Here is a 21,278-nt window from a genome sequence, read left to right as displayed (position 1 = left end):
TGTGGACCCACAGTCATCTGTTTCAGTTTAAGCCAAAGGTTCGAGACACGCTGTACATCCGACCGCAGACGCTCACGTACATACTCTCGCGGCCCAGCTCCTTTCATCGCCCAGTGCGAGTAGAGTCAATAGCAATAGATATGTCACCAGTGCACGACACACTTTCATTTTTTTAAATTCTGTGAGACGGAAACAGCATAGTCCGGTGAAAACAATCCGGGATTTCTGGGAACTCTGATGAGAATGTTTTGTGTGGACAGTTTACTGAAGCATTCTCAGCGAAGTTAAACAAAGGTAATAATGACCGTTCTTATGACATATTAACGTCAGGTAGACACATGCGACAGTTCCGCAATACTGAAGGTGCAGGGGTTGTCGATGGTCGACGCTAGCGAAGGTAATGTGATGTGTCATCAATACATTGTACTGGAATTTGTGGCATGGTGATCTATTGTTAGGATGATTTCTGGTCTGTCAGAGTATGCAATTAAACTAAAAACTAGTGTACTATGGTCTCGCTTTCTGATGACAAGATACGGTGCAACATTGTCAGGGCTTGGAGCAACTGCAGATAGAGGCCACCAAGTAGACCACAAACCATTAGAGAGGGTGACGAAAATGTCACCCACGTAGAGCGAGTGATTAAAACATCAACATTCCGCAGGAATTCAGTGATAGCACATAATCACCTGCGTGAATTTGTTCTCAAAGCATATCAACTCCTAGTGTGTATCTCATTAATACACTCATGCTCATAAATTAACGATAATTGCACAATGTGGTGCCACACAACGTGGCACTACACAAAACTGGCGATAATAGCATAGGTACATAGGAAACACACACGAAACAGATCTGTAAGTCCACGGTATTGGTTGTAAGTTGAGAAAACTGTCCCGAAAACATGTGCAACAAAACGCCACTGTTCCCTTCACACGTACCCCGACTTCAATATGGGATATGATCACCACGCACACGTTCACATGCTGCACAACGGGTTGGCATACTCTGGATCAGGTGGTCGAGCAGCTACTGGAATCTAGCCTCCCATTATTGCACCAATGCCTCTCGGAGCTCCTGAAGTGTACTAGGGGTTTGAAGACGCGCAGCAATATGTCGACCGAGAGCATCCCAGACGTGCTCGATGGACTTTAGTTCTGGAGAACAGGCAGGCCACACCATTCGCCTGATATCTTTTGTTTCAAGGTACTCCTCCACGATGGCAGCTCGGTGGGGTCGTGAGTTATCATCCATCAGGAGGAAGTTGGGACCCACTACATCCCTGACCCATTGGTGCAAAATGACACCCTGATGCACCTGACCTGCTACAGTTCCTCTGCCAAAGACCAATCATAATCCCAACACACATCATCAAACCACGACCTCCATACAGGTCCCTTTCAAGGCTTCGTATCTGGTTCCTGGTTCACGCCAGATGAAAACCCGGCGAGAATCACTGTTCAGACTATACCTGGACTCGTCCGTGAACATAACCTGGGACCACTGTTCCAATGACCATGTACTGTGTTCTTGACACCAGGATTTACGCGCTCTCCTGTGACCAGGGGTCAGTGGAATGCACCTTGCAGGTCTCCAGGCGAATAAACCATGTCTGTTCAGTTGTCTGCAGACTGTATGTCTGGAGACAACTGTTCCAGTGGCTGCGGTAATTTTCCGAGAAAGGCTACCTGCAGTACTCTGTGGCTGTCTGCGGGCACTGATGGTGAGATATAGGTCTCCTTGTGGTGTTGTACACTGTATGTCCCGTACTGTAGCGCCTGGACACGTTTCCTGCCGGCTGGAGTCTTTGCCACACTCTTGAGATCACACTTCGTGGCACACGGTGGGCCCTTGCTACGACCTGCTGTGTTTGACCAGCCTCCAGTCGCCCTAGTGTTCTACCCCTCATAACATCATCAATATGTGTTCTTTGAGCCATTTTCAACACACAGTCACTATTAGAACGTCTGAAAATGTCTGCACACTTACTCGCTGCACCGCACTCTGACATGCACCAACACACCTCTGCATGTGTGGACTGCCGCCGTATAGTCATACCCCGATGTGATTTCTACCCGCAAACCGCCTACCAGAGTGTTGTTTCATCATGTATCAGCATTATCCTTAATTTATGAGCATGAGTGTATGATACTGTAGAGTTCGAAGAGAACCGAGACTGGTGCTACACCGATGTAGCTGTGTTAAGTTCTATGACCAGTGCTTACGTAATAGATAACTTAAAGCTGAACTTTTATAGTGGAGAGTAACGTGATGCTGTCTCATATTTGTGCGTGAGGCATCCCAGTGTCGTGGTAGAGGACTGAATGTGTGGGCAGGAATTAACACGTAGTATAAAACTATCTTGAGCTCCAGAAAACATAGAGACGACAGCCTTTGTTCTCTTATTTGGACGCTAGCTGTCTTTCTCCTGGACTCTGAAACTTTCTAAAAGCTCTTGCTTGTTAACTGGAAACCTTGTGTGACAAAAACTCTCGCTAGCAATCTCAAAGCATATACTTTTAATTTCTGATTACAGTGTCGCCTGCGTACCCAGATTTAGAATAGCGTTAGCTACCATACTTTTGAAAACGATCGTATTTGCTGAAATTACAAGGTGTACAACTTTGCTTCCGCCGTTTGCCGATAGGTGGCGCAACGGTAAATAGCGGTCGAAAGAAACAGATTGCAGACGTCAAGCAGTTAGCTTCGACCCCGGTCAACATAACCTCATTCAAACATTAGTCGATTTGTATCTACATCATAAAGTTGTTCTTGATTGAAAATGTCAGTTTACGACCCTAATTCTCGCCACTTGCGGTAGGTGTTAATGTTTTGATTCAACATGAAGAAAACAGCAGCTGAGTCTCAGCGAATGCTCTCAGGTACGTATGGTAAGGATGCTATTAGTGAAAGAACGTGTCGTGAGTGGTTTCAACGCTTCAAGAACGGTGATTTTAAAGTCGTAGACTGGCATTGTGGTGGAAGAGAGAATGTTTTCGAAGATGCAGAATTGGAGACATTGCTGAGTGAAGGCTCTCGTCAAACTCAAGAAGAATTGGCACGATTAGTGGGAGTGACACAGCAAGCCATTTCAAAACGCTTTTTTTTTAAAGGCTATGGGCATGATTCAGAAAGAAGGAACTTGGGTCCCATGTGAGCTGAAACCAAGAGATGTTGAACGGCGTTTGTGTGTTTGTGAACAGTTGCTTCAGAGGAAAAAACTGAAGGGATTTCTGCATCGCATTGTTACCGGGGACGAAAAATAGTTTCGTTACGATAACCCTAACCACAAAAAATCATGCGGATATCCCGGCCATGCTTCCACGTCGACGGCCAAACCTAATATTCACGGCTCCAAGATCATGCTCTGCATTTGCTGGGACCAGCTAGGCGTTGTGTACTATGAGGTGTTAAAACCATGTGAAACAATCACAGGTGCTCGTTATCGAACGCAATTAATGCGTTTGAGCAGAGCATTAAAAGACAAGCGGCCGCAGTATAGCGAGAGGCACGATAAAGTGATTTTGCAGCACGACAACGCTCCACCCCACGTTGCAAGAGAGGTCAAAACGTACTTGGAAATGTTGAAATGGGAAGTCCTACCCCACCCGCCGTATTCTCCAGATATCGCTCCGTCTGACTATCACCTGTTTAAATCAATGGCGCATGGCCTGCCTGATCAACACTTCCGATCTCATGAAGAAGTCACAAATTGGATCGATTCGTGGACCACTTCAAAAGATGAAAAATTTTTTCGATGCGGGATTCGTACACTGCTCGAAATGTGGGAGAAAGTGGTGGTTAGGGATGGAAAATACTTTGATTGATACATGTGTAACCAATTTGTTTCATTAAAGCCTCAAATGTTGGGGAAAAAACGGCGGAAGCAAAGTTGTACACCTTGTACTTTTGATGCGTTTCATACTAGTTTATGTAAACTGCATCTGACTATTTGTAAATGATACTGAATACAAATAAACCTTTAAAGTAATACGCAGAATAGTTTCCTCGTGAAACAATCACACACAATGTGGTATTTACACTGCATCCTGCTAGAGAGACCCATCTACTGCTTTATACACTGAAGCACCAAAGTAAGTGGTACAGGTATGCGTATTCAAACACAGAAATATGTAAACATGCAGAATACGGGGCTGCGGTCGGCAACGCCTACACAAGACAAGTGTCTGGCGCAATTGGTAGATCGGTTACTGCTGCTATAATGGCATGTTATCAACATTTAAGTGAGTTTGAATGTGATGTTACAGTCAGCGCACGAGCGAAGGGACACAGCATCTCCGAGGTAGCAATGAAGTGGGGATTTTCCCGTACGACAATTTCACGAGTCTACCGTGGATATCAGGAATCCGGTAAAACATCAAATCTCCGATATCGATGGGGCCGGAAAAATATCCTGCAAGAACGGGACCAACGACTGAAGCGAATCGTTCAGCGTGATAGAAGTTATAATGGTCGCCTAGTCGTAGATATTGCTATAATCGCACTATTTCACTCCCATTTACGGAGCTTGCTAGCACTTGATGTTAGGTTGGCGCCATTAAAATGCATTGTGGTAATCGCTGCTGCTTGCTGGATCGCTGCTGTGTCTCGATGCTAATGCTGGCTCTAAATCTGGTTGTCTAGGGGTAAAAAAGATGAGGTCCCGTGTTTTTTATGTGCTTTTGATGATAAATAATGAGCGAAACCAACAAATATTTAAACTTCAAATATTTATTACTCTGGTGGCCATCTTAATTCCACTGTCCACCAAAGACAATGACACAACACAAAGTAGTAGTGTAGTGTAGTGTAGTGTAGTAGTAGTGTAGTACATGTTCTGTGCAATGTTTATCCACCTCGAATAATAACACACATACACTTTACTAAAGTGACATTCAGACTCCGCTCCCGACCCTTCTTGCTGCTTGTATTTATAACCTTGTCAAAGAACTACTAAAAATAGATATAGTTTATAAGTACAGTATAAGTTTATAGTACATCTGTTATCGTAATTTGTGCAGAAAAGTTATTAATTTATATCGAGTGACATAATTTAACAGGTTATTAAAATGACAGACAGATTTGTTGACTTGACAGAATAATTCTTTGTTACAAAAAGGCCGTTTTTTAGAAGTTTGTCAATTGACTTCTCTAATTTGTATAATAAGTAAATAACATGAATTATTAAGAATTACATTGGTTTTCGTCTAAAATAGGAGTGTTTACGTGAATAATGAGAGAAAACGGTCCTAGTGAGCAAATAGGTTTCACTGAGTGATTTTTATTTAAGGAAATCCAAAATACGTACGTTGGCCACTATTTATCGTACTTCATATTAATTATTTAAGATGAACTTAGTGTTTTTACATGACGACATTTGCTGTATCAGTGATCAAGTGATATTAACTTTTGTGTGGGTCAGTTATTCAGTATAATTTAATGGGTTGACTGTTTATGGAGACATGTTATGCAATCATTGTTAACATACACAATAACTTTTCTATAATCATAAATACTCGTTAAACTGGTTGAATTTGGAGGGTATCGCATACTTCGGTAAAGTAAAGCCTTAATAGGTTCCGTTACAAAGTGCAGCCCTTCCGCAGATTGAGATTGCTGCAGATTTCCATGCTGTGCCATCAGCAAGTGTCAGCTTGCGAACCATTCAACGAGACATCAACGATATGGGCTTTCGGAGCCGAAGGCCCACTCGTGCACTCGTGACTGCGCGACACAAAGCTTTACCCTTCACCTGGGCCCGTCAACATTGGATTGTTGATGGCTGGAAACATGTTGCCCGGTCAGACGAGTCTCGTTTCAAATTGTATCGAGCGGATTGACGTGTGCAGGCGTGGAGACAGCCTCATGAATCCATGAACCCTGAGTGTCAACAGGGGACTGTTAAAACTAGTGGAAGCTGTGTAACGGTGTGTGGCGTGTGCAATTGGAGTAATATGATACTCCTGATACGTCTAGATACGACTCTGATAGGTGACACGTGCGTAAGCATTCCCTCCAACTACTTCAGACATTAGTCGAGTCCATGCCATGTTGTGTTGCGGCACTTCTAAGTGCTCCCGGGGGTGCTACACGATGTTAGGCAGGTGTACCAGTTTCTTTGATTCTTCAGTGAATGAACATTCTGTAAATGAATACAGTTCCTAACTCCATCCTAGAACGTTCGTTTATGCCTTTTCGACGGATAACTCGGTTCTACTCTTTCTGTGTATTGCAAGAAAATGAAGTGGCGAACTGCATGCAGCTGAAATAAATCACTGCGCCGCAGACTGTCTTGTCTTATTTTATTTGAAGCTGTCTTCGTAAATTAAATCTTTGTTATCCTTCTCCAAAAATACAGCTCACTGTGCACGCAATAGTAGAAGATTTACTTTTCATTTAAGAGAGAGGTTTAGTTTCTGTGAAATATTTGGAGATGAATGAAAGGGGTATTTTTAAATTAGATTAAAGGCAGTCTAATAACATAGAAGTGTCTCATACTAACATGAAGTATAAGTTTTCTCAACATTGTTGTACACCATAAAATTACTTTTACTGACAATATTTAAATAACGTAAAATTTACTCTTTGCATCTCTAATGATATGTTTCTAACTAACGGCGGAGGGAAAATGATAATTAGAATACTGTGCACGTGACTGATAATTCATACTGGATACTAAGACCTAGATATTGTTAAACAAAATGAAATACTTACACTAAAATAGTTACTCAGCTACCACCTGCATCAAACAAGCTCAATGTAAATTACCTTTTTCCAGAAGTGTCGTCTCATAATAAGATTCTGTCAAAAATAATTATTTATCCTCAATCTTACATCAAGAAGCATCCAGAATAAAATTCCATTCTCTATGCGGCACATCCTCCATTCAAGCTCCACACTTTTCAATGACACAACACATAGTTTCTGTCTTTGCAACTGATTGACTCGCTCGTCCCAGTTCTGAACAATAATACAACCTCTGGTGTCACTCATGCCTCTAGGGATGCAAACATGCTTATAATGGCAAACTTGTGAAACAAAAGTGATATTTCTCATGATATGCAGTGTGGTCAGAAACAGTCTGAAAAGCTTGCAACGGTTTGTAGGGAAGGTTGTGATGAGCAATAAGTATTTTTAAAAAATCGATACGTTGCCGTTTCCGAGTTAATCAATACTAACAGTATTAAATCAGACAGTTGTGCACCCAGATTCAAGCATCGCGCCAGAGACGGTGTTGCCAAACGCGTTCTTCGTTTGATTTTTTAAAACTGAACCAGAGAGCGATACGGAAATTGGACATGGGGCGGTAGTAAGGAACGAATCCGACCCGAAGGCTGAGCAACCTCCTGCGCTATCATGTATGCTATCCGAAAAATTGACATTACTCGTACCTGGCTCTAAAATACATACCTGAGGAGCTATGAGTACATGTTCATCTTGGTTTCTGTGAAACACATCTCCTCTGTTAAACAAGTGCTTATAGCCCATTTTTACTAGACGTTTTTTTCTTATATTGGTCCATACTACTACTTCTGAAAGTTTCCTACTCTGAAATCTTAGCACCAACAGTACCGGTACATGTATTTAACTGTCAGAGGTATCACAACTCTTTTCGCTAACAACTTTTGACTTGTCTGTTTCCGGACCCTTACCTCAAATTGATACGTTTACCCTTCTCTGTCATTCCTGAAGGTTTGTTACATAACGGAATCACCATGTATAAACATACACTTGCAGGCGCCGTTGCTTATAACTTCGACGCTCTGTATCGTTGTTGGAAGACGTTTCCGGACACAGGATCCTATTCTCAATTTGTTCCTCATCACATCTCCTACATCCCCTCGAAGTTTGTCGGTGCTATTTTGAAACACCTTGTATGTACCAATTATGGCTATGCATAACGTTATTTATAGGTACAGTGTTAGTTTGTAGAGGTGAGAGTAAAACTGAAGCTGATGCATGGGAACAGGATGGGAAAAAGACAAAACATGGAGCGGTAACGCATTAGTAAATGTCATATTACATGAAACTTCGCTAGAAGGAACGCTCGAACTGCCCTTGTGTCTAATAATCTCCTCAGTGTATGCATAATGTAGCGTCCAAAATTTTACACACATTAGACCACTGAGAACGGACACACAAAGCGTAAACAGGTCAGTAATACGCAAACAAAGAATGACAGCTTGGGTACAACTGAATCCATTTTATAAGCATTCTGTGTGGTAGACACAAAGTGACTATTGTTTTTAGGTTAAACTATTGCAAAAATTATATTCAGTCTTTAGTCACTGTTTTGGTTAATTTTTTATGAACATGTTCCGGAATGAAATGCCAGATCTATGAGTTTCCTGATTCACCATCGATGTTGGAATAAAAAGTTAATACACATTAGCAATATTTCATATTCATGCTTTATTTTTGATAGAATCTCGGGAACAGAACGTGATACTGGAAATCTAATGTCTGACAGTTAATTAACCTCGAAAGTAAATTCCGAGCCCCCCCCCCCTCCAAAAATAAATAAATAAATAAATAAAATAAATGAAGACTATGAAAATAACAACCGAACTAACTTAATGCTTATTTTACCTCCAGCTACATTTACCTTTTATAGTCTCCACTCTTCAGAAATTTGTCACATCCCGAAATTAATGTTGGCACTACCTAGAGAAACGTGGGTCCCACTGAACGTTCTAATACCGATAGCTTTGGTGCAGTTGCCTACTTGCCGGTGCTTGTAACCGACACTTCATCTTTTGTAAAACTTACGTTGTAATTCATTTTAGCCTGTAGAAGTGGTTTATTTATTATATACGAAGTATTTGACTATATTGTCAACGCAACCACTGTAACACTCAAATAATAGTTACCTTCATTTTCGTACAGCAGATGTATTTTATACGCTATGTGATCAAAAATATCCGGACACACCCAAGAGCATGTTTTTTCAGGTTAGGTGCATTGTGCTGCCATTTTCTGCCAGGTAGTCCATATCAGCGACCTCAGTAGTCATTAGACATTGTGAGAGTGCAGAATGAGGCGCTCCGCGGAACTCACGGGCTTCGAAAGTGGTCAGGTGATTGGGTGTCACTTGTGTCATACGTTTGTACGCGAGATTTCCACACTCCTAAACATCCGTAGGTCTACAGTTTCCGAAGTGATATTGAAGTGGAAACGTGAAGGGACACGTACAACACAAAAGCGTATAGGCCTACCTCGTCTGTTGACTGACAGAGACCGCCGACAGTTGAATAGGGTCGTAATGTGTAACAGGCTGACATCTATCCAGACCATCGCACAAGAATTCCAAACTGCATTAGGACTCATTGCAAGCACAATTACAGTTAGGCGGGAGGTGAGAAAACTTGGATTTCATTGTCGAGCTGCTGCTCATAAGACACACATCATGCCGGTAAATGCCAAACGACGCCTCGCTTGTTGTAAGGTGCGTAAACATTGGTCGATTGAGCAGTGGAAAAACGTAATATGGAGTGACAAATCACGGTACACAATGTGGCGATCCGATTGCAGGGTGTGGGTATGGCGAATGCCTGGTGAACGTCATCTGCCAGCGTGTGTAGTGCCAAGAGTAAAATTCGGAGGCGGAGGTGTTGTGGTGTGGTCGTGTTTTTCATGGAGGGGGCTTGCACTCCATGTTGTTTTGCGTGGCACTATCACAGCACAGGCCTACATTGATATTTCAAGCACATTCTTGCTTCCCATTGTTGAAGAGAAATTCGGGATGGCGATTGCATCTTTCAACACTATCGAGCACCTGTTCCTAACGCACGGCCTGTGGCTGAGTGGTTACATGTCAATAACATCCCTGTAATGGACTCGCCTGCACGGAATCCTGACCTGAATCCTATAGAACACCTTAGGGATGTTTTGGAACGTCGACGTCGTGCCAGGCCTCACCAACCGACATCTATACCTCTCCTCAGTGCAGCACTCTGTGAAGAATGGGCTGCCATTCCCCAAGAAACCTTCCAGCACCTGATTGAACGTATGCCTGCAAGAGTGGAAGCTGTCATAAAGGGTAAGGGTGGGACAACGCCATACTGAATTCCAGCATTCCAGATGGAGGGTGACAAGAACTTGTAAGTCATTTTCAGCCAGATGTCCAGATACTTTTGATCACATAGTGTATAATTTGGTACCAGAAATCAGGCTAGCTTATCTAGTGGTAAACCTCATCATTGGAAACCGAAAGGATGCGGGATCGAACTTCTGTTGGACGTTGGAATTTCTAGCTTGCCTTTAACCAGGCCATAAGGTGGTGGTTTCGGGTTCCGCTAAATGGGTCAGGAGTCCATTACACGGAGGAAGCGACTTCAGGGTAGCAGGGGCTGTGTGGCGCGGACTACGTGGCCTTTTAGGTTAGAGGATCTCGCGGAACACAAAAAGGGCTTCAGTCTCAAAGGGTGTAGGTGGAACACAGGAAGAACATACACTACTGACCATTAAAATTGCTGCACCAAGAAGAAATGCAGATAATAAACGGGTATTCATTGGACAAATATATTATACTAGAACTGACGTGTGATTACATTTTCACGCAATTTGGGTGCATAGATCGTGAGAAATCAGTACCCAGAACAACCACCTCTGGCCGTAATGACGGCCATGATACGCCTGGGCATTGAGTCAAACAGAGCTTGGATGGCGTGTACAGGTACAGCTGCCCATGCAGCTTCAACACGATACTACAGTTCATCAAGAGTAGTGACTGGCGTATTGTGACGATCCAGCTGCTCGGCCACCAATGACCAGATGTCTTCAATTGCTGAGAGATCTGGAGAATGTGCTGGCCAGGGCAACAGTCGAACACTTTCTGTATCCAGAAAGGCCCGTACAGGACCTGCAACATTCGGTCGTGCATTATCCTGCTGAAATGTAGGGTTTCGCAGGGATCGAATTAAGGGTACAGCCACGGGTCGTAACAGATCTGAAATGTAACGTCCACTGTTCAAAGTGCCGTCAATGCGAACAAGAGGTGACCAAGACGTGTAACCAATGGCACCCCATACCATCACGCCGGGTGATAGGCCAGTATGGCGATGACGAATACATGCTTCCAATGTGCGTTCACCACGATGTCGCCAAATATGGGTGCTACCATCATGATGCTGTAAACAGAACCTTTATTCATCCGAAAAAATGATTGCCATTCCTGTACCCAGGTTCGTCGTTGAGTAAACCATCGCAGGCGCCCCTGTCTGTATTGCAGCGTCAAGGGTAACCGCAGCCATGGTCTCCGAGCTGATAGTCCATGCTGCTGCAAACGTCGTCAAACTGTTCGTGCAGATGGTTGTTGTCTTGCAAACGTCCCCATATGTTGACTCAGGGATCGAGACGTGGCTGCACGACCCGTTACAGCCATGCGGATAAGATACCTGTCATCTCGACTGCTAGTGATACGAGGCCGTTGGGATCCAGCACGGCGTTCCGTATTACCCTCCTGAACCCACCGATTCCATATTCTGCTAACAGTCATTGGATCTCGACCAACGCGAGCAGCAATGTCGCGATACGATAAATCGCAATCGCGAGAGGCTACAATCTGACCTTTATCAAAGTCGGAGTCGTGATGGTACGTATTTCTCCTCCTTACACGAGGTATCACAACGAAGTTTCACCAAGCAACGCTGGTCAACTGCTGCTTTTGTATGAGAAATCGGTTGGTAACTTTCCTCATTTCAGCACGTTGTAGGTGTCGCCACCGGCGCCATCATGGGGTGAATGCTCTTCTTCCTGTCGGTTCAACTTCGCGTCTGTAGCACGTCATGTTCGTGGTGTAGCAATTTTAATGGCCAGTAGTGTAGATCTAGGAACCATCGGTACAACAGCTGTAAATTGTCGTAGCTGTGTTCGAAAAGTATCAGTGCTCCAAGCGCTAAAAGAAAGAACTGATTCTCAGATCTTTATAGGCATTGAAAGCTTGCTAAAGCCGGGTATAAGCCGAAATGTTTGCGAAGGACCTAACGGTGTTCAGAAATGATCAGCTAAACACAATTGGCAGTGGCGTGTTTGTTGCTGTTAGAAGTAGTTTATATTGTAGCGAAATTGGAGTAGAAAGTCCATATGAATTAGTGGGAGGTAGAGGTCATTCTTGGCAACCTGAATAAAATAATAATTGGATACATTAACCGACCTTCCAACTCAGAAGATACAATTGCTGATAGGTACAAAGAAAACTTGAGTCTAATTTTAAACACGAACTCGACTCACAGAGTTACAGTTGGTGGTGAGTTCAATTTATCCTATATATGTTGGTGTAAGTACATGTTTAAATTCGTAGGTACGCATAAAACATCATCCGAAATTGTGCTGAACGCATTCTCTGAAAAATATTTCAAGCAGTTAGTTCGTGAACCCAAGCGAATAGGAAACGGTTGTGAAAACACGCTTGAACTCTTAGCAACGAATAACCCTAACAACGAGGAAAACGGATCAGCGATTAGTGAACACAGAGACTGGCATAGCGAGAACGAATACCGTAACTCTCAAATCCTCTAACAATAAAGGAAACATACATCTATTCAGAAAAGCAGATAAAAATTCGCTTGACCATTTCCAGAGAGACAATCTCCACTCTCTCCAGAAGAACGATGTAAGTGTACACCAGATGTGGCTTGAATTCAAAGAAACAGTTTCTACGGCAGCTGAGGGATTTATGCCATATAACATGCCAAAAATGGAGCTGATCTCCCCCTTGGTACACAAAATGGGTCAGAAAACCGTCGTAGAAACAACGAAAAAAGCATGCACCAACTTTCTCCTCCGAACGCGAAAATATTTTGCTGATGCCTATGTAGGGAGAAGCAGTCATCATCATAAAGTAAGGGAAGTCAGAGTTGCACGTAAAGATATAGGTGTTCTTTTTTTCCTTGCACTGTTCGAGAGTGGAATAACAGAGAATTAATGCGAAGATGGTTCGATGACCAGTCTGCCAGGCGCTTTAAGTGTGATCTGCGTAGTATCCACATATATGTAGATGTTAATCGTTTCAATGTTCTCCAGGAACGACAGCTTGTTCTTGTTTCACGTTAAAACTGTAGTTCTTTTGGCGTAAGTTAGGACCGCTCTAACTGCGGAACTGGCTTCCAACTGAAAGACTTGCACCAGGCCGATGAGCAAGTTGTACTATGGTATCAAAAGGTGTAAATCTGATTCTTTAGAGATGGATACGATTTCAGTTTCACTGGAGATTCCATTGTTGTTGTTTATGTTGCTGTTGCTGTTAGTGGGTTAACGCTGGACACCTCAGAGGTTATAAACGTCTCAGGATAACATAAGAAAGCTGTTTCGTGTATACAGTGCAGCTGTAGGCAACCCTGCTCGAACTATCTAAGGAATTTAAACTTGCACTGGTCATTCAGCATTTGGTTGTGAGGAGTGGGCATGATGTGGCCAAACGTCTTAGCGGTAACACCGGTTCCCGTCAGATCACAGAAGTTAGGCGCTGTCGGGCTTGGCTAGCACTTTGATGGGTGATCGTCCTGTGTGCCAAGCGCTGTCGGTAAGTGGGGTGCACTCTGTCGTTGAGAGGCCAGCTGAGGAACTACTTGACTGAGAAGTAGCGGCCCCGGTCACGAAAACTGACAACGGCCGGAGGAGTGTGTGCTGACCACACGCCCCTCCATAGCCGCATCCAGTGAAGTCAATAGGCTGAGGATGATACGGCGATCGGTCAGTACCGTTAGGCTCTTCCGAGACCTGTTCGGAAGGAGTTTTAGTTTAGTGGGTATGTCCTATGAGAGACTACTGTTAATGTCTGGGTTGATTCATATTGTTATTGGTGGACTATGATTAGTAGGAAGCAAGAGGAAGATTTTTGATTTAGTATAACAGTGACTGCTAACTACAGGGGAGAAAAAATTTAGGGTATTAATTTAAATTGGGTTGGCATCATGTTATGTGAACCACTGCAAAGGTGTTGCGTGGTTAGGGCTTTGAACAGGGCTAGTAAACACTGTAGACATGTCTGGATGCGATGAGCACAATTTGTATAATTAACCCAATTTACCATTGTCGAGATGGGGTGACTTTCTTTCTCCAACAACGCAGATCACCTTACCGCAAGTGCAATCCTACAGAGGGCTGTATGTGGAGAGGCCAGTCTAATCTATGGTTCCTGTGGCCTTATTTGCAATTGCAGGGGAAATATCCCTGATGATTTACCACGATCGTGTAACATGGTCTTGATGGATCTTAGACGAAACAGGGGCCCTCACAGTTACTGAGATCTTTGGTAGAGCCACCCATCACAAAACAATTCCAACTGCTGTTGAAGACAGATGGGCGAAATAGTAACAGAAAGAACAATGTAAGTGTTCCAGTTCCAAAAAAGGCAGGTCCTAACGGGTGTGACTATTACGAACTATCAGTTTAATGTCATGGTTGCAAAATACTGAAACGAATTATTTACAGAAGAACGAAAAAAGTGGTAGAAATCGACGTCGAGATCAGTTTGGGTTCCAGAAAAACATAGCAGCACAGGAGGCGTCAATGACCTTACAACGTCAGGTAGATTGAAGAAAGACAAACCTACGTTTACAGAATTTGCAAATTTAGAGAAAGCTTTTCTTAATGTTGAAATTCTAAAGATAGCACGTATGTAATACAGGCAGCAAATGTTTATTTACAACTTGTACAGAAAGAATACTGCGTTCCAACAGGCGAAGGACGTGGAAAGGAAACAGTAGTTGAGAAAGCATTGAGTCACGTTTGTAGCCTATCCCAGGTATTATTCATTCTGAACCTTCATCAAGCACTACCGGAAAATAAGAAAATAATTGGGAATGAAATTCAAGTTCAGAAAGAAGAAATAAAGACTGAGGTTTACCGACGACAGCAAAGGGCTCGAAAGAGCAGTTAAACGGAATAGTTAGTATCCTAAAAAGAGATTATAAAATGAACATCAACATCAACAAAAGTAAAAGTTAGGCGAATAAAGCTAACCGATATTGTGAGAATTAGAATGGGAAACGAGGCACTAAAAGTAGTAGACGAATTTTGATATCTGGGCAGCAAAAGAAGTGGCGACTGCCGAAGTAGAGAGGCTGTAAAATGTAGATGGTAATAGCAAGAAAAGCATCTCTGAAAAAGTGAAGTTGTGAACATCGAAAATAAATTTAATTTTTTTCGTAAGGTATTTGTCGGTAATGTATCCTCGTACGGAACTGAATCGTCAGTGATAAACATTTCACACAAGGACAGGGCGGAAGCTTCTGAAATATAGTGTTACAGAAGCACATGAAAATTAGGTAGGTGGATCGAATAGCTAATTGGAGGTGCTGAATCGAATTGCGACAAAATAAATTAATGCACAACTACAGTAAAAGAAGCGATCGATTGATAGTCATATCCTGAGGCGTCGAGGATTCGTCAGTTTGGAAGAAATTATGTAGGATAAAAATTGTAGATGGAAACAAGGGCTTGAATGCAGTTAACAGACTCAGCTGGGTGTAATTGTAGTAGTTAAGGAGAGTCGAAGGCTGCTACAACGACAACAGCTCAGTTTCAGTGCTGTTATATTATCGACTTACAACAAACCGTATCGTTCTTCTGTAGAAGTTCCCAAAACGTTTGACTTGAGGTGGCAAAATTTTGTAAGTGTCAGTGACAAGAAATGCATTGGTACTCGGAGTCCCTATATTGGGCGGCAACAGTGCTCAGCTTCATAACCTGATATTGCATCGAGCGAGTAGACAATACTATCGTCACCGCACTAATTATGAGCAATGTTCCATGTAGAGTGTGAGCAAGGGTCATCAGGAAACGTCTGTGAGAAGGTGAGCTAAGGCCGTCGGTGACTTCTATGTACAAGATAGGTAAAACAACTGACCTGCGTAATTACAGACCAATATCCTTAAAAGCGAGTTGCTCCAAAGTTGTTGAACACATTCTGAATTCGAATATAGTAAATTTCCTTGAGAAGGAACAGTTTTTGGCCGCTGGTTCGCACGGATTTAGAAAGCATTGCTCGTGCGAAACATCCTACCTTTCCTCACATGATATCCTACAAATCATGGCTGGAGGGTAACAGGCGGATTTCGTATTTCCAGGTTTTTGAAAAGCATTTGACGTGATACCCCACTTCAGATTATTGACGAAGGTCCGAGTGTTTGGTTCAAAATGGCTCTGAGCACTATGGGACTTAACATCTGAGGTCAGCAGTCCCCTAGACTTAAAACTACTTAAACCTAACTAACCTAAGGGCATCACACACGTCCATGCCCGAGGCAGCATTCGAACCTGCGACCGTAGCAGCAACGCGGTTTCGGACTGAAGCGCCTAGAACCGAGCGTATGATTTGTTTTCAGGTATGTTAGTGGCTTCAAGACATTTTAAGTAATGAAATCCAGTTCGTAGTCCTCGACGCCGAGTGGTAGTCAGAGTTATTCTCTCTTTATATAAATGACCTGTTGTCAGGGTGAGCAGCAATTTTCGGCTGTTTGCTGATGGCGCTGTGGTGTACGGGAAGGTGTCGTGATTGAGTGACTGACTGCAGGAATATAAAAGATGACGTAGATCAAATTTCTGGTCGGCGTAATGAATGGCAGCTTGCTCTAACTGCAGAAAAATGTAAGTTAATGCGATTGAGCAGGAAAAAAGTCCATAACGTTCGAATACAGCAATAGTAGAGTGCAGTTTGACAAAGTCACTTCGATGAAAGATCTAGGCGTAACGCTGCAAAGCGATGTGAAATGGAATGAGTATGTTCGGTTGGTAGTAGGGAAGGCGAATTGTCGACTTCGCTTTATTGGGAGAATTTTGGGAAAGTGTGGCTCATCCAGAAAGAATGCCAGTGTGAACTATTGTTAAGTAATGTTCGAGTGTTTGGGATCCCCACTAGATAGGATTAAAGGAAGACATCGAAAGGGATCAGAGGCGAGCTGCTACATTTGTTACCGATAGCTTCGTTCGGCACGCTAGTAATACGGAGATGCTTCTTGAACTCAAATGGGAATTCCTGGAGGGAAGACGGTACTCCTTCCGCAAGGCACAATCGCGCAAATTTAGAGAAACGGCATTTGAGGCCCACTGCAGAACGGTTCTTTTGCCGCCAGTGTACATTTCGCATAAGGACCAAGAAAATAAGATGCGAGGAATTAGGACACTTACGGAGGCTTTTAGACAATTGTTTTTTCCTTGCTCTATTTGCGACTGGAATAGGAGACGAAATGAGTAGCAGTGGTACAAAGTACCCTCCGACATACATCGTACGGTACCTTACCGTATAGGATGTAGATGAAGACAATCGCTAGGCCTCCTCTCAGTCCTTATATCTACAGCGTGTATCAAAAGGTATGTTACAAGGCGTGGTGGTTGGTACAAGAGACCACCTGAGACTATTTTGCTGGTATACGTATGTTAGAAAACGATTCGTTTGGTACTAGAGTCTCTGAAATGTAATTCATGACAAATTCGTGACAACTGACAAAATTTAGCATTAATATTTTAAGTCATATGTCTTCAGTTTCTTATGGTTCGACGCTATTTGTACTTCCTATCTAGTTCATATTCGTTTATTTATACACAGATTATTTGTCTACAACCAATACTATGCATCTGTAACTCTTTACGTTGACTATTGCAAATGATATTTTTTTTGTACATAGTGACTATAACATTGCTAAGAACTAGTTATGTGTATTTCGAACTTCGAGAATAACATTTCCAGTAAATTTCTAGCCCACTGCAAACAGTATGTAATAACAATTGCTACCTTTTCTGCCTTCATTCGCTTCATATCTCATATCTAAAAACTCGTTTGGTTCGTAAATCAGTTGACAGGTGGCGTTTTACCCAAATTTTTCTAAAATCCGTATGTTGACTACTTAATGTAAAATAACGTTGAACTGAAGTCAAAACAACAAACTTAATTTTGAAATTATAGTAATTGTACAATCACCTAAATAAGAGTCTGTAACTCTGTAGTTAATATGTAACACTGCAGAAACGTACTTACTAGCGCAAAAAACACTGGAGAAATGTAAGAGTCTCAAATGTTCGAGGGCCTTTCTTAAACTCACGACATGTGCAAATTCGAATTATGGCCTATAGTTTGTTTCTAGGCGCTGTGTGGGAAATACGTGTATGTCTTATACTGGTACATTACCGTATGTAATTTCTTGTGACACTATCGATCTGCGCTACAGCATAGTAATTTTATGACAAAATGTAGGAATATATTATGAACATTAAATCAGATGTGAAATAACCTTTATAGAAAAATGATTATACTCCCAGCCAAAAAAGTTTTCAGTTAATTTGGAATAAGTATAATATATTCTTATTTTTATAAAACTGATTCACGCGATTCTTTAGCCTGCTTACAACCGTATACAGGATAATAGTAAGAGGCCACTGTTAATTGCGAAGAAACGCTGGTACCAAGCAAAATTATAACAGCATTTACGTTTATTTATTTGTAAAATGAAGATAAACGGTTTGGAAGCGAAAAGTACGAGACCTGTTGGTGAGGGAACTGGGTTAATCGAGGAGGACGCCAAAGACAGTGCCTTTTGATGTTGGTAGCAGTGATAACGATGGAAAATAGCTGATCTCATCAAATACCCTTCATTAGGATGTATCAACAGAGCCAGGAATCTATTTTAGGACCGCGCGACTACTACGGTCGCAGGTTCGAATCCTGCCTCGGGCATGGGTGTGTGTGATGTCCTTAGGTTAGTTAGGTTTAAGTAGTTCTAAGTTCTAGGGGACTGATGACCACAGATGTTAAGTCCCATAGTGCTCAGAGCCATTTGAACCATTTTTTCTATTTTAGGTTGCATCATACTGAAGGCGTCATGTGTGAAAGTTAAAAAAAACTTAATTCGCATTTTAACCAAAAAGAGACAATATCTCAGTTCAGGGCCACTCCAGAAATTCATGCTAAAACATAGGAAACTGGCTCAACTCCCGACTGTGTGAGCTTACGAGGATGCAGTATATCTATTAAACTGATATTAAGGAACTCTAATGCACCTGCCAGTTGTAGTATTTAGTGTGGTAGGATAACAGCAGCAAACTACGAAGCAGAACGCTGTACCAAAGAGGAAATGAGGCTAATGTCAGTTGGCCAGGCAGATGGGTATTCAGCAATTCAAAGAAAAGTTCACCGCTCGCAGTCGATCACCGTGCATCTCCCGACGCCAGAACGGACACGTCACGTAGGGCCGCCGTTAAGTCACGTCGTTAACGGCCTTATTAGGATGACGGCAGGAGGCGCGGATTACGCCAGGCGCTAAACAGAAGAACCACCGGAAGATTATGCGTGTCTCCAGGCGCCGTGGCCTTTCCTGCGGGGATAACCCGTTCTCACGGTGGGCACCGGGCTGCTCCATATATTGGCGTGGACAGAGAGGGGCGCAATCAGTTGTCCTCCAACAGGACCCGAGAGAAGACGGCACTCAGCCATTCTCTGAATCTGCCTGCCTCGCTGCTGTCCCCGTCAGCGACACCTCGCACTCGGTAAGTGGTGGACGGTGACGGAGATCAACGAGGATTACTTTAGCCGTACTAGTAGCGTTTCTAAGTGCTGCAGTGAATTATAGTTTGTGAAAAGTTCGACAGGTATGTAGCATCGTAAGAACAATTCAATTGTTAATTGAAGGCGCGCTGGGTCTTCAGTTTCGAAAGTCGACATTAGCGTCGAGGAAGTGATGTGATAACCAAACGACCCTCAGTACTATAGTCCAGTACCTTATTAGGGAGGACAGATCGGTGGTTGGTTGGCTAATGCAGTCCCGTAGGCGTGATGACCTTATTTAACTCTTTTGATATAAGCATTGTATTCAGCAGTTTACGTAGACCGGGGAAGTTTGATGATTTGCGTCACTGTGAATGTAAACTGTTCGATAGAAATCTGTACCCTGTCGCAAGTTAAAAATTCATTTCATGCTATATCATGTACTCGTACATACGGAACAGGCGACGCTTTTATCTGCAGCGTATTTTTAATTTGTCCTCTGCTTTAAAACACCTAACGTGTTCTACAGTTGAGCAGACCTGGAAGTATCAAATACAAACAGAACGACTTTGGTAGCTGCGGTAGCCGTCACTTGACTCGGATTCGGAATGACGGCGGTTCAGATCCTTGTTTGGCTAGAGATTTAGATTTTATGTGTGGATTTCCTAAGTCTCTTCAGGCCAATTTCGGAATGTCCCCTTTGGAAGGAACGAGGGAGATTTCCTTCCTCAACTCTATATTACGTTTTTCTCTAATGACCGTGCCTAATCGTCCTTCCTTACGGTACGCAACTGTCTCGATACAGCGGTTCGCCTTCTGATCGTCACGAAATTATTAGTTTTACTGCGAAAATATCGGGGACACTTTAAAGCGTTATTTTTCACGCTAGCCTGTCTGTATAAAATTTCTAAGTTTTGTCTGGAGAGGTTGGATGCTGGTACGTTTATGAATATCCAGCCGGTTGGCGATTGCAGTTTAACTGCTGACATTTCAACGGCCAACCAGGGGCGTTCTTTTTTTAATGTCTGTGAGCCTTTACACCGGCCGCTGTGGCCGAGCGGTTCTAGGCGCTTCAGTCTGGAACCGCGCTGCTTCTACGGTCGCAGGTTTGAATCCTGCCTCGGGAATGAATGTGTGTGATGTCCTTAGGTTAGTTAGGTTTAAGCAGTTCTAAGTCTAGGGGACTGATGACCTCAGATGTTGAGTTCCATAGTGCTTAGAGCCATTTGAACCATTTTTCTGAGCCTTTACTGGGAAGTCATCATTGTCTCGTATTCCTTATCGAAATATGTGGAGTGATTCTGACAATGTACTTTCGGAACTATTCCTTTGTGATTATTTCTATATATCTAACAACATAATAATGCATTGGACATCAAAGACAAAAGCAGTCCTGGATTCTCGAGACAACTGAATTGGCACTTACTTTCAGTACCATTGCCTTAGTGCTCCAAGATCATCTTAGATCCGAATCGACGTCAGCCGTACAAGGTCGAACATAATGCCTATCGAGCAATCGTAAGAACACTATAAATGATTATTTGCTCAGTCACAGACGCTAGGTGATATTTTTGACAACTGTTGCGGTCGTTAGGGGCCATCTTCAAATCTTCCCAGCCTGGTTGCTGTGTATGGGTATCTCAAAATCAAAATTTTAATGTTGACGTGTTACGCTGTAACCAAATGAATAAGATTTGAAGATGCCCTGACGGCCAAAACCGGTAATCAGTCACATTTATTTGCAACTATGTACTAAATACGTATACTGTACATTAGCCATAAACGACAAACGCGAGGT

Source organism: Schistocerca cancellata, chromosome 2 (genome assembly GCF_023864275.1).
Source record: "Schistocerca cancellata isolate TAMUIC-IGC-003103 chromosome 2, iqSchCanc2.1, whole genome shotgun sequence".
NCBI classification, from domain to species: Eukaryota; Metazoa; Arthropoda; class Insecta; order Orthoptera; family Acrididae; genus Schistocerca; species Schistocerca cancellata.
This window is presented reverse-complemented; position numbering follows the sequence as displayed.